We start from the raw sequence: 12,379 nt of genomic DNA, 5'->3' as shown, positions 1-12,379 counted from the left end.
GTGGTTTGCCATTGCCTGCCTCTGTGCTATGACCCTGGTCTCTCTTGGAGGTCTCCCATCCAAATACAAGCCAGGGCCAGCCCTGCTTAGCTTCCAAGATCTGATGAGATCAGGCTATCCTAGGCCAGCCTCCCTGCCTTATTTAATCAGATTATTTACAAAAGCACAGCATGCAATATAAAAGATAAATTACAATCTAGACTGAGGTGCTATTCTCTTGAGTTTGCTTGACCTTTCTGTACAGCCAAGTCTCATTGCAGGGTTTTTCTTCTGACTGGATGATCAGAAAACAGAAGACTTATTTTCTGAGATGTATCAGCTGAGATTCCACTTTCTGTTCAGCCAGCCAGAAGGAGAACACTCTGCTAGAATCTGCATAAGAACAGAGAGGTCAAGTTAGCCTTGGGAGAATTGCAGCTTCAAGATCATAATGCATCATTTATGTCAGCCTTTCATCCCTCTATAAGTAAAATTTTTCCTGTCATCTTGTCTGTTCAGATTCTGTTAGCAGAAGGAGATTTGCCATCTTTAAGTAAATGGAGAAAACAGGTTTAAAAATAATGAACATAAGTTGTCTGCTGATATGTTCAAAATTGGAGAGCAGGTAGAATTTCTTGAGAATGGTAATGATAGAAAAAACATTCATTTTAAAGCCAAGTTAAATGCAACCTATTTATGGTCATTTCAGACCCATGCCTTCACTTACAACTTTGTGAGGTACTACAAATTCGGGAGCGGGGATTCCTTGTTCAAGATCCAGTTGGGGTTCCCCCCCCCCTGAAGATTGACAGATCTTTAATTTTTTCTGCTCATTGCCTTAACTAACCATGCATTTATTGGGAACAAATTGAGTCAGTATTCAAATGTCAGTTACTTCTTATAGAAGATTAAATCCTTTTTTATTCTTTTCTTCATTATTTAACCCACCTCTTTTGCCTGCCCTAGGATGCCTGCTTTTAATTTATTTTTTCATTCATGAACAATGATTGTATTTATTGTTTTTGTTAGAGATCGAGCCACAAACAGATGTTTACTTGGAGAAGAATTATCTTTTTTGGGAATTTCATGGCATTCATTCTAGATTCTAGACCAGAGTAGAAATTTTAATCACAATTGATGAAATTGAAAGGTTGAGTTCTCTTGCTTTCAAGTGGATTGGGGACACTCTGACACAGAAGAGACTTTTCTATAAAGGTGTGGGATCCCTTAGACTTGCAGAAAAATCTGAAACCTTTTGAAAAATGGATCAGGGCATTCAGTCTCCCCCAAATGGAGGAGCATTGTCTATGCACATACCATGCCTCTGGGGAAATTAACTACTAGCAGATGGATGTGGGTAGTGAAGGAGCAGGAGGAGCTGCCACAGATTTGGAAGCTACTGAGCCAAATGGGGAAGCAATGACAGCAGGGGAGTGACCTGCTTCCAACCTCCTAGGAGCCTCCTTTGTGCCTGTCACTGAGGCGGACTCAGAGCTTTCGGACTCCTGAACCAGTTCAGTTTCTGGAGGCTCTGCCTAGAGCAGAACAAGTGGCCAATAAAGATGGATGGCAGCAGAAGTTGGATATGCAACCAGACAGCCAGGAGGAACACCACTCTCTCTTCCCTTCTCCGGTTATGCTGCTGTTCTCCACCTCAACCAGGGAAAGAGAGGGGGGTGGCAGGGGAAGTGGTGGCTCTATTACTGTTTGTTGCTGCTGCTTCTTTCTGCTTCTTTAACCACCACCCCCAATCAAAAGAGAACAAAGACAAGAGGAAGTGGGTATGGCAGGAAGGAGGAGGCACCACTGCCCCAGTCTGAATTAGAGAGATAAGTTTGGTAAACATCAGCAGGCAGGAGGAATAGGCAGGGGCTTCCCTCTATCCCACCCAATGGGCAGTTGGATGAAGAGAAAACAGGCATCCTCCATGCTCATATGAACATATGAAGCTGCCTATGAATCAGACCCCCCTAGGTCCATCAAAGTCAGTATTGTCTACTCAGACTGGCAGCAGCTCTCCAGGGTCTCAAGCTAAGGTTTTTCACACCTGTTTGCCTGGACCCTTTTTGTTGGAGATGCCGGGGATTGAACCTGGAACCTTCTGCTTACCAAACAGATGCTCTACCACTGAGCCACCATCCCTCCCCAGGGAAGTTCCAAAGTGAAGAGGGATCCTAAGTGAAGAACAGACTCTTCCCTCCCCCAATCCTACCCTTTGAGCAGTTCTTCTGGCTTGTGGGCCTCTTCTTTCATTTTACAAATGGAGATGTTACAAGGGGAGATTCATATTCAAAGATGCAACAGCTACTCTCTCTTTCTTTGGTCAGTATGGCATCCACTTTTCTCTTAGGCAGAAAAGCAGTGGCAGAGGAGGAGGAAGTGGGAAGAGGGGAAAGAAGTGCAGAAGGAATGCAAGAGAGGGATTTTTTTTTTTCTGTGAGTTTCTTGTGGGTCCTGGCTTGCAATAAAAATTATGAATATGTCTTCTATTTAAGTCAATTAGTCCATGTAAATAACTAGTCTCTATTCTGAACGGCAGCTGATCACCATGGTTTCAAAGCAAAATAAAGTAATGCACCCAGTTCCTGCTTCATCTGGGGATTTTGGGGATTGATTTTAGGACCATATGCATGCAAAACATGTGATGGACACTGAGCTGTGGCCCTTCCCCAACAACCCAGTCTACTCAAGATCAGGAAACTTTGTATTACCACCAGTAGAGTTAGACGAACAGTAAAAAAAAGCAAGTAGATCTGAATTCATGCAAGTTATGTATGGAGAAGTTTAGCTTATATAAGTGCATCATTATATTTTGGGGGGAGTAAAGTTATTACCACATCTGATAACTGGGACTGAATATATCAGCAGGAAAATATATGGTATAAAATGTGAAATGATTACCAGCCAACAATATCTGGTTATTTTTGTAAATGCAAACATTTTTTTCTTAGTTAATTAGTCATCAGGGCTTTTTTTTTGGTAGGAGGAACTCTGCATATTAGGCCACACACCCCTGATGTAGCCAATCCTCCCAAGAGCTTACAGTAGGCCCTATAAGAAGAGCCCTGTAAGCCCTTGGAGGATTGGCTACATCAGGGGGGTGTAGCCTAATATGCAGAGGAGTTCCTCCTACAAAAAAAAAAGCCCTGTTGGTCATAAATTAAAACCAAGAATTGCAAAACACAGTGAGATGTACAGAAATTTCTGTTATTTCATTTTTATTCTTTCAGTTTAGAATATCATTTGACTTCTTAACCATTTGTTGTGCACACAGAATTAATGACATACTTTTTCTAAAAACTGTCATCTGGAAAGCCATGATAATTCAGAACAGAAGGATGAAAATATTGGGCTGAATCCTGCTGGCAGTGGAGCCTGTAATAGTGCTTGAAGCCTCCTTGCTCAGGAGGAAAGTGATACCATTAGCAGCAAAGAATTGTAACGTCCAGCCCACTGTTTTTTAGCTATTCTCTTTGCATATAGCTTACCTCTTTCCAGCTAGGTGTTTGTACAAAGGACTGGAAACATCTTTATTCACTGTTCTTTTCCATTGTTCCCAGGAAAGAGAACCTCTCTACGCCCAGATCCACAGACCTAAGAAATAGCGTTGACCCACGCTTGTGGTGCTTCAAAAGAAAAACTGCAACTTTGCCAGGCCTTTGGCTCTCACATTTTCTTTCAGTTGTTCACAGAGAATTGAGGATAATCACTTCACTGGGCTGGTTCAGCAAACAAGATTTTTCAGCAACCAGTGGCATTTCTATGGGAGAAAATTGGGGGGGGGGGTGTTATTTTCTTTAAAATCTCCTATTTTCCAAGCAAAACCATTTGCCTCTTTTCTACAGGTTTCAAATAGCCAAGCAATTTTTTTCTCTTTATCATCTCCTTGAAAGCAGGCAATTCAGCTCACTTATAAATTCAAATAATTGTTAAATAGTATAGAGAACACATAGAAAGCAAACATTTCATCAAGGCAACAGCAATTTACCTATGCGACTGCACATTTTTATGATATGGTATATTTTTTATGATCATACCAGACTGGTCCTGCTGTCCACTGCATAATGACATATTTGAAGGGGGGGGGAGTGCTTGAGTATTTCATTTTCTTTCTTTTTTTAAACTGTTCAGACTCTAGCAGTTAAATGCCTCCTCTGAAAACAATTCTTAACTTGAAACCATGAAATACCATTCTGGTGATTATCTGCCTCGGTTGGAAAATGTTGCCAAATGGACCTTTTACGTTCCAGTATATCAAAAGAAGAAATGCTGCTTTTCTGTTTTGAATACTGCTGTGGGTAGAAAAGGACATCAAATCATATTGATGACAGAAGATAGACAATGTGTTATTTCCTAGGGAACTGTTGAAAGAAAGACCAATAAAGGAATATTTTTATTTCTTTGATATCTTGCTGCTGTAATGCTATGCAGACAAGTGTTTTTCTTCTCTGTGTGCCATTTTTGAAGAGAAAAGAAATTGTTTGCCAAATAATTCCAGGATATGTCTGGATTTGATTGGACTGGACTTTATTAATAGGATGAAGATGGCATGAATTTTGAAATAATGAACTGAATCTGTGATCAAATTGTTCATCTTTATCACTTTTTGTACATCAGAAAAATTCAAATAGGATTTTTATTTTATAACTTGAAAATTAAAAAGAAGCTTACTGTTAAAACTCTTTAAATCTTTAAGATGAAATGGCTTTAAGGAGTTGAATGAAATTTGCCAGGTTTTTTGTAAATATAAATGTTATGAGAATTCTTTTAATAATGCCATGACACTGTAGAAAGGGTAGCAAAGGCAGTACTTTGGAAGCGCGGAAACCCCAGCTTGTGGTTCTTGCATCACATGTTTTTTCACATGTTAATTATAATGGGCTGAGACTTAAATTCATTTGCCAGGATCAGCTAGCTTGTTAGCAACTAGTAAAGTTGATGGGAACACATAATTTTATTATCTTGATTTTACCATACAAATATTATGACATGTTCTACATTTTTACAAGAAAAGAAATCATATGTCATAGCCATTTCATAATTCAAAGAATAAAAATGAAACTGTTTACACACAAATCAGAAACAACTTTTTAAAAAACTGTCTCTTTTTTTTAAATTTATGTAATAAAAGTGCAGTATTTGGTTCCTATCTTTAGCACATGATTTGCATAAAGAATCTATATATTTTTGCCCTACAGAGAATTGTTATACAGGTCAGATGGTGACATTCCTATGCAGATTACAATATATTAAATGTTAGTGGTTTAGCACTAAAAAAAAGCTTAATGGACTCAAATGGTGAATGGTTTTTAGGATTATGCAGATTTTGTTTTTAAATTGAAACACCAAGATTTGTGTGTATTTTTCATTGATTTACCTGGAATTGTATATTTCTATATGTTTTATTAATTTAGGTGAAGGCATTTTACACAAGTAGCTGAAAGCTGAAACAAGATGACAGTTTGGTGATATTGACAGCCAAATTTTATAAATGCAGCCAGTTATTTTAAAGTAGGTAATAAAGTGTGCAAATGTCATGCTAGATGTGGAAATTAGTCTCTAATATCAGTGCAGAAGTGAGACCAAATGCACTCTTCCAACCATTTTGTTTCTTTAGATATCAGAATTTCTGCTGCAAATGCTCATCAAAAGAATGATGCAAAAAGTGTCTATTTAAGATGTGTGGGATTGTGTATTATTGATTTAATCAAGAAGATGAGAATAATCCACAAATATTTCTTTTTTTAACAATACCTTTCAAATGTGGATATGAATAAATGATATGTTCTTCCTTAGCAAAGTTCTCTACTGTGTTTATCATGGAACACTGGACCATAGGAACATGGTATTTAAATTCTTCATTCATAAACATTTGGAGTGTTCCGTAACAAAGCAAAACATTTAAATCATAATAGATTCAATGAAGACATTAGTAATTATAGGCCTTTGACAGACTTGCCAAAGTGTGGTCAAGTCTGTGCATCCAATACTATCAATAACTATACAAAAAAATAAACTTTGAATTTCAAAATCAGAAATCACAAGGAAGTTTGCTTCATGTAAATGTTGACTATTCTTGAAATGAGACCATGTTACACTATCAGATTATTGTCTAGATGCAACAAAATAGAGCAGCCTGCCCTGTATCAGTATTGTAAATAAGTAATAGGTCTGGGGAGCCAACAAAGTTTCCCTCCCATTCTTCACTAGCACTAAATTTGTCACTTTAAATTTTAAACCAGGGAAATCCAATCTATCCTTTCGTACTGTCTCCAGTAGTTTCCTGATCCCTCTCATATTACAGAAATATTTTAATAGATCATAGTCATCCAGTTGCCTGATGAAACCTCTGATCAAATAATACACTGGGCACCTTCTTTGCAAAAATGTTTACTTTCTACTTTGATTCATTTTTATTTCTGCATTCCACCATGTATTTTAATACAAAAAAGAAAGATAAAAATGACTGTTTTGCAGTACATTTCTAGATCAACTTTAACTTTACCTCAGAGGAAAACCATTTATTTGCTGAACGTCTTTCTTTTAATTCTATGTATAACTTTAAGCATTCAGCAGAAGACAACCAATTTTTAGAATTTTCCATTAATTTCTGTAACACATCGTAATACTGTTACAAATAAAAACATTTAAAATTATAGGCATTCTTTGTTTTCATTTCCTTTCAGGTAATTTGTGTTACGAAAAAATATGAAGCTGTCCATGTTGCTATCCCTGACTATAGCTCAATATCATGTTGTAGTGTCTCCATCAGTTGAAGATTTTAATGATTTGTTTTTGTGCATGGTTTCTCACACTTTGATCCCATGATATTTTTGTCTGTATGCATATATTCTGGGTTTTTTTTCAGTATACGATAAATTCCCATCAAAATCCAGCATAGAACTAAAAACTTCCAATATAAATTATTACTTATGTATATATGTGATAGACTTATGCTGCATCTGACTTATGCTGAGCCACCTAGTGGGAAGGGCGGGATATAAATCTTAGATAAATAAATAAATAAATCTGTCATTTACATAATCTAAGGCAGTTAACAGAGATGTTTACATGTATGAATTAATACAGCTAATAAAAATAATCACACCAAAAGCGGCTCCAACAAAAAATAAAAGAAAAATGAAAACAGCAACCAGTAAAACAACCAATTACAATATGAATAAAAAGTGCCAACAAGAAACATTTTCATAAAGTATTTTACAATACATTATATATGCTTTTGAAAAAAAATCAAATACAGTTGAATGCTGCTTTGGGTCATTTTATACCATCCACAGATGAATATGAAACCAAATAAAATATACCTATAATATGAAGAAAGGGATAAAGAACTATGATTTTGGTATAGTTGACAGATACTGTTTTCTCTTTAATTATTATTACCTCTCCTTCTTCCAAGGATAGTTAGCAGTTGAGTCTTCAATCCTTTGCATCAATGCCTGGGAGTAAGTCCCCCAAATCCCAGTAAAAATGGCTGTCATAGTGGGGCTGCTGCAGAACAGGAGCAAGCAGCCAGGCCTAGTTAAGTCATGCCAGCCGGGTGGCATCAAGTCACCCAGAGGGTGCTGCCAGGCCTAGGGTAGCCAGCCTCCAGGTGGAGCCTGAAGATCTCCTGCAATCTCAACTCCATACAACAGATCTCTCTCCCCATCCTGGAGAAAAGAACTGTTTTGGAGAGTGGACTGTGTGCCATTATACTCACATGAGGCCTCTCCCTTTACTGACAGAAGTTGGTTGCCTAGCAACAGTCCCTGGCTAGTGGCAAGACTGAGGGGAGGAGGGAGAGAGGAAGTGACAGGAAAGGCAGCAGCCATGGCCTATGAGGAAATGCTCCCAGTGGGGCCAGGCCTTGCTGCCTTGTCGCATTACAGCAGCAGCAGCAGCTCCCTGGCTATTTTTGCAGCCTTCAGCAGCTGCGTATGCTGGGAGGCAATCTGTGTGGGCCATTGATGGGGCAGAAGAGGTCTGTTGCTGGTGACACCTTTCATGAGGCCGGTTGACAGAGAGGACACAGAGGAGAGTTGGAGATGTGTCTGTCTCTGAGGTAAGACTGTTTTGGTGGTTTGTTAGAACTGATAAAAGGGAGTACTTCTTCACTCAAAGTGTGATTAACACATGGAATTCATTGCCACAGGACGTGGTGGCAGCTACAAGCATAGACAGCTTCAAGAGGGGATTGGATAAGAAGAATTGCAGATTTATACCTGCCCTTCTCTCTGAATCGGAGACTCAGAGTGGCTTACAATCTCCTTTAACTCTTTCCCCCACAACAGACACCCTGTGAGGTGAGTGGGGCTGAGAGGGCTCTCATAGCAGTTGCCCTTTCAAGGACAACCTCTGCCGGAACTATGGCTAACCCAAGGCCGTTCTAGCAGGTGCAAGTGGAGGAGTGGGGTATCAAACCCGGTTCTCCCAGATAAGAGTCCATGCACTTAACCACTACACCAAACTGGCATATGGACCAGAGGTCCATCAGTGGCTATTAGCCACAGCATATTGTTGGAACTCTCTATCTGGGGCAGTGATACTCTATATTCTTGGTGCTTGGAGAGGCCACAGTAGGAGGGTTTCTAGTATTCTGACCCCACTGGTGGACCTCCTGATGGCACTTGGGTTTTTTGGCCACTGTGTGACACAGAGTGTTGGACTAGATGGGCCATTACCTGATCCAACATGGCTTCTCCTATGTTCTTATCCCCAGGCTTGCAGTAGGCAGGGGCAGAGGAGTCAGCCAATGGGAATCCAGAGTCGCTGACTGAGCCATGATAGGCCCATGGTTTGTGGAGTGCAAGGAATGCACCCCTAAGCCAATGGGAGAGCTTCATTTGGCTACCACCATTAGCAAATCATACATATAAGATGGTTTCTCCAGCTTGACCACAAAATAGCATGATACCCTGTTGGTATTCCCTGATCAGCTGTAACATCATAACCTTCTTCCTTTTGAAATTAAACTGCTAAAAAAATGGGATATCTAGCCTGTCTGTAAAATAACTGTCCAGCAATTTGTACTTTGGCAGTTTTTACAGCTCCAAATATCATTATTCCTGTGGAAATGTTTGGCTTGAGCCCTACTAATGAATACAGGACTGAAAACTCTTTGATAAATCCACAAGCCATGTCTATTTGAGGCACTTAGGATAAGGATTTAGGATTACTTGCTGCAGCCGGTTTGGTGAGTGGTTAAGTGTGAGGACTCTTATCTGGGAGAACCCGGTTTGTTTCCCCACTCCCCCACTTGCACCTGCCAGCATGGCCTTGGGTCAGCCATAGCTCTGGCAGAGGTTGTCCTTGAAAGGGCAGCTGCTGTGAGAGCCCTCTCCAGCCCCACCCACCTCACAGGGTGACTGTTGTGGGGGAGGAAGGTAAAGGAGATTGTGAGCCGCTCTGAGACTCTTTGGAGTGGAGGGCGGGATATAAATCCAATATCTTCTTCTTCTTCTTTATTAATCTGTTTCAAAAGCATATGATTGCAAAAGCAATGTGTATACCTATTTCAACACTTCTATTAAAATTTAAGCCAGTGTGGTAATGTGGTAAAAGAACCACTTCAGCTATTTATTTGTGAGATGAAGCTCTGCATTTGAGCTGATATGGTTCTTAATCCACAGCTGCATGTAGAAAAGTGGGGAATTACAAACCCAGTTCTCCCAAATAAGAGTCCACACTCTTAACCACTACACCAAACGGGTTCTCACCAAACTGGAGAGGAGACAGCACCTGGCAACCCTAAAGTCCACTCCATAATTCTGCATAGAGGTGCGCATTTGGACATTCCCAAATCAAAAATCAAAACTCAATTGAAATTTCAGGAAAACCGAAACTTATTTTTCCAAAATATTGGAAGTGTTTGTATTTAGAGAGTTAGGAAGAGGCGAAAGCAGCATGATAGGAGGGAAAAAGGGATAGTTCAGTTGTGCCAGATCTGGTGTGCTAACTAGCCCAAGATATTTAAAGTTCATTTAAAAGACCACAGCAGCATTGGCACTGTTGTGTCTTGCATTTCAGTCCCGATATTACAACACAGCGGATGCTACCGAGGTGGTCCCCGGATGTAGCTCCGCAAGTACGCTCTGCCAATCAAGATCTGTTGCGGGAAGTTTAACTGGCCAGGATTGGATCTGGCCAGACTGAGGGTTGTTCCGGGGTATGTATATAATCAGGACCCGGCCCACGTTGCCTTGCCTTGTGATGTACTCGTTAATAAAGCATGTTGCCTTCAACACGTCTTGTCACTCAGTACATTACAGTGGTGACGAGGATGGGATTCTAGCCAGGTAACTCCCCAAGAGGGACTTCGCTGACCTGGCCGGAGACAAGAAAGGCATGCATTCGAGGGAGATGGAAGTGCCCGCCGCCGCCATGGCTAACTCAAGTGGGACGATGGGCCACCTTGCAGAGTTCGACCCCGCCAACCCCGATAGGTGGGAGACCTACATGGAGCGCGTTGACTGCTACCTATGAGTGAACATGATTACAGATGACAGCCTTAAGAGAGACATGCTCCTGAGGGTCTGCGGGGAGGCCACATTTGAGATCTCAAAGGGTCTCTCGGTCCCTGCGAAGATCACATACGAGAAGATAGTCAGACTCCTGACCGGGCACTTCTTGACCCAGCCTTCCATCATCGCCCGCCAATTCCTCTTCTACAAGAGGGATCAAGGGGCAGGAGAGGCAGTCACCGTCTACCTGGCTGCCCTCCACCAAATCGCGGGGAACTGCAGCTTCAACAAGCTGGATGAAGCCCTGAGGGATCGCTTCGTCTGGGGCCTCTGAGATGAAAGACTGCAGCAAAAGCTCCTCACAAAGGAAGAGTTCACCCTCCAACTCACCTTCAACGAAGCCACCACGTTCGAGAGAGCAACCAAATCTTACAACAACCCGCAAGCGGAAGCCGTCCACCAGGAGGAGATGGCATCGAGCAACCCAGAGGAGGAGGAGGCAAACCAGCTACATCGCCAACCAGGAATGAGGCCAAGAGCGCCCACTTGGCCACAAGTGACAGAGAGACCAGCCAACACCAAGTGCACCAACTGTGGGGATCCAAACGAGCGCCGGGACTGCCGCTATCACAATGTGGACTGCAGAAACTGTGGAAGAATGGGCCACATAGCGCGGGCTTGCTGGGCCAAGGCCACCCGCAGACGCCAGTCCACCAACCACGACTCAACCGATGCCTACTCGACCGCATCAACTAGCCTGCAGGTAATGAACTTGCCCCTCACCACCCCAGATAAGGTCAGGGTGTCAGTCCTAATCAAGGGCGCTCCATGCCTAATGGAGCTGGACTCAGGCTCCTCCATCTCCATAATTTCAGAGGAGTCTCTAAGAAAACTTTGTCCCCATGGCCGGCCCCGGCTGCGACGGGCGGATTTCATACTGCGGGACTTCCAAAAAAACCCTGTACAGATTTTGGGTTGGGCCACTGTAAGGGTAGAGTTTAAGAACTTTAAGGGCAAGCTGGACATTCTCATAGTCAAACGCCAGCTCACCACATTACTGGGGCTGGCCTGGTTTCGACCGCTGGGTATTCAAATAGTGGGGGTACAGCAGATGCGAACGCAAAATTTCGACCACGCGTGCTGGGAATTCCCGAAAGTGTTTGATGGATCCCTGGGGTGCTACAAGGGCCCTCCCATCACCTTACCCCTCGATCCCCACATGAGACCGATAAGGCTAAAGGCCAGGCGAGTTCCGTTCGCTCTTAAACCAAAAATAGAAGCGAAGCTGGACCGCCTCACGGCCCAGGGAGTGCTAGAACCGGTATCCTATGCTGCATGGGAAATACCCATAGTCACTCCAGTGAAACCGAATGGAGATGTGCGCATATGCGCTGCTTACAAGTGCACAATAAATAAGGCACTTCAGGACAACCCATACCCCGTTCCGGTGGTCAGCTACGTACTGGCAGCCCTAGCAGGCTCTATGGTTTTTGGGAAACTGGACTTGGCCCGGGCGTACTAGCAACTCCCAGTGGACACCGAGACGGCCGAAGCCCAGACCATTGTGATTCACAGGGGAGATTTTCGGGTGTGGTGGTTGCAATTTGGGGTTAGTGTGGCTCCAGGGATTTTTCAGAGCATAATGGATTCTCTTCTCAAAGGGATCCCCAGAGTGCAACCGTTTTTTGATGAAGTCTTGATCGCCGCCCCGTGAGGTACTCCGCCGTTTCCAGGCGACAGGACTTAAAGTAAAGCGGGAGAAGTGTTCCCTCAGGGTGTCGAGGGTAGAGTTCTTGGGATTTGCAGTAGATGCCGCGGAAATCCACCCGACGGCCGACAAGACCAGGGCTATTGTCCACGTCCCGGCCACCACGTGCAAGACGGAGTTACAAAGTTTCTTGGGATTATTAAATTTTTATCATTCATTTTTGCCCCAC

The 12,379-nt window shown here is 42.4% G+C and overlaps 1 protein-coding gene across 1 annotated transcript in view; it reads left to right on the top strand.

Annotated features, from left to right (window-relative positions):
* DAB1 (DAB adaptor protein 1) overlaps positions 1-5,513 on the top strand; it is a 399,996-nt gene extending 394,483 nt beyond the window's left edge. The window contains exon 16 of the mRNA XM_060231888.1: positions 3,540-5,513. The gene's annotated coding sequence lies outside the window, so the exon portion shown is untranslated. The remainder of the gene's footprint in view (positions 1-3,539) is intronic.
* The last annotated feature ends 6,866 nt before the right edge of the window (positions 5,514-12,379 follow it).

Source organism: Heteronotia binoei, chromosome 2, assembly GCF_032191835.1.
Source record: "Heteronotia binoei isolate CCM8104 ecotype False Entrance Well chromosome 2, APGP_CSIRO_Hbin_v1, whole genome shotgun sequence".
Taxonomy (NCBI): Eukaryota; Metazoa; Chordata; class Lepidosauria; order Squamata; family Gekkonidae; genus Heteronotia; species Heteronotia binoei.
This window is presented reverse-complemented; position numbering and strand designations above follow the sequence as displayed.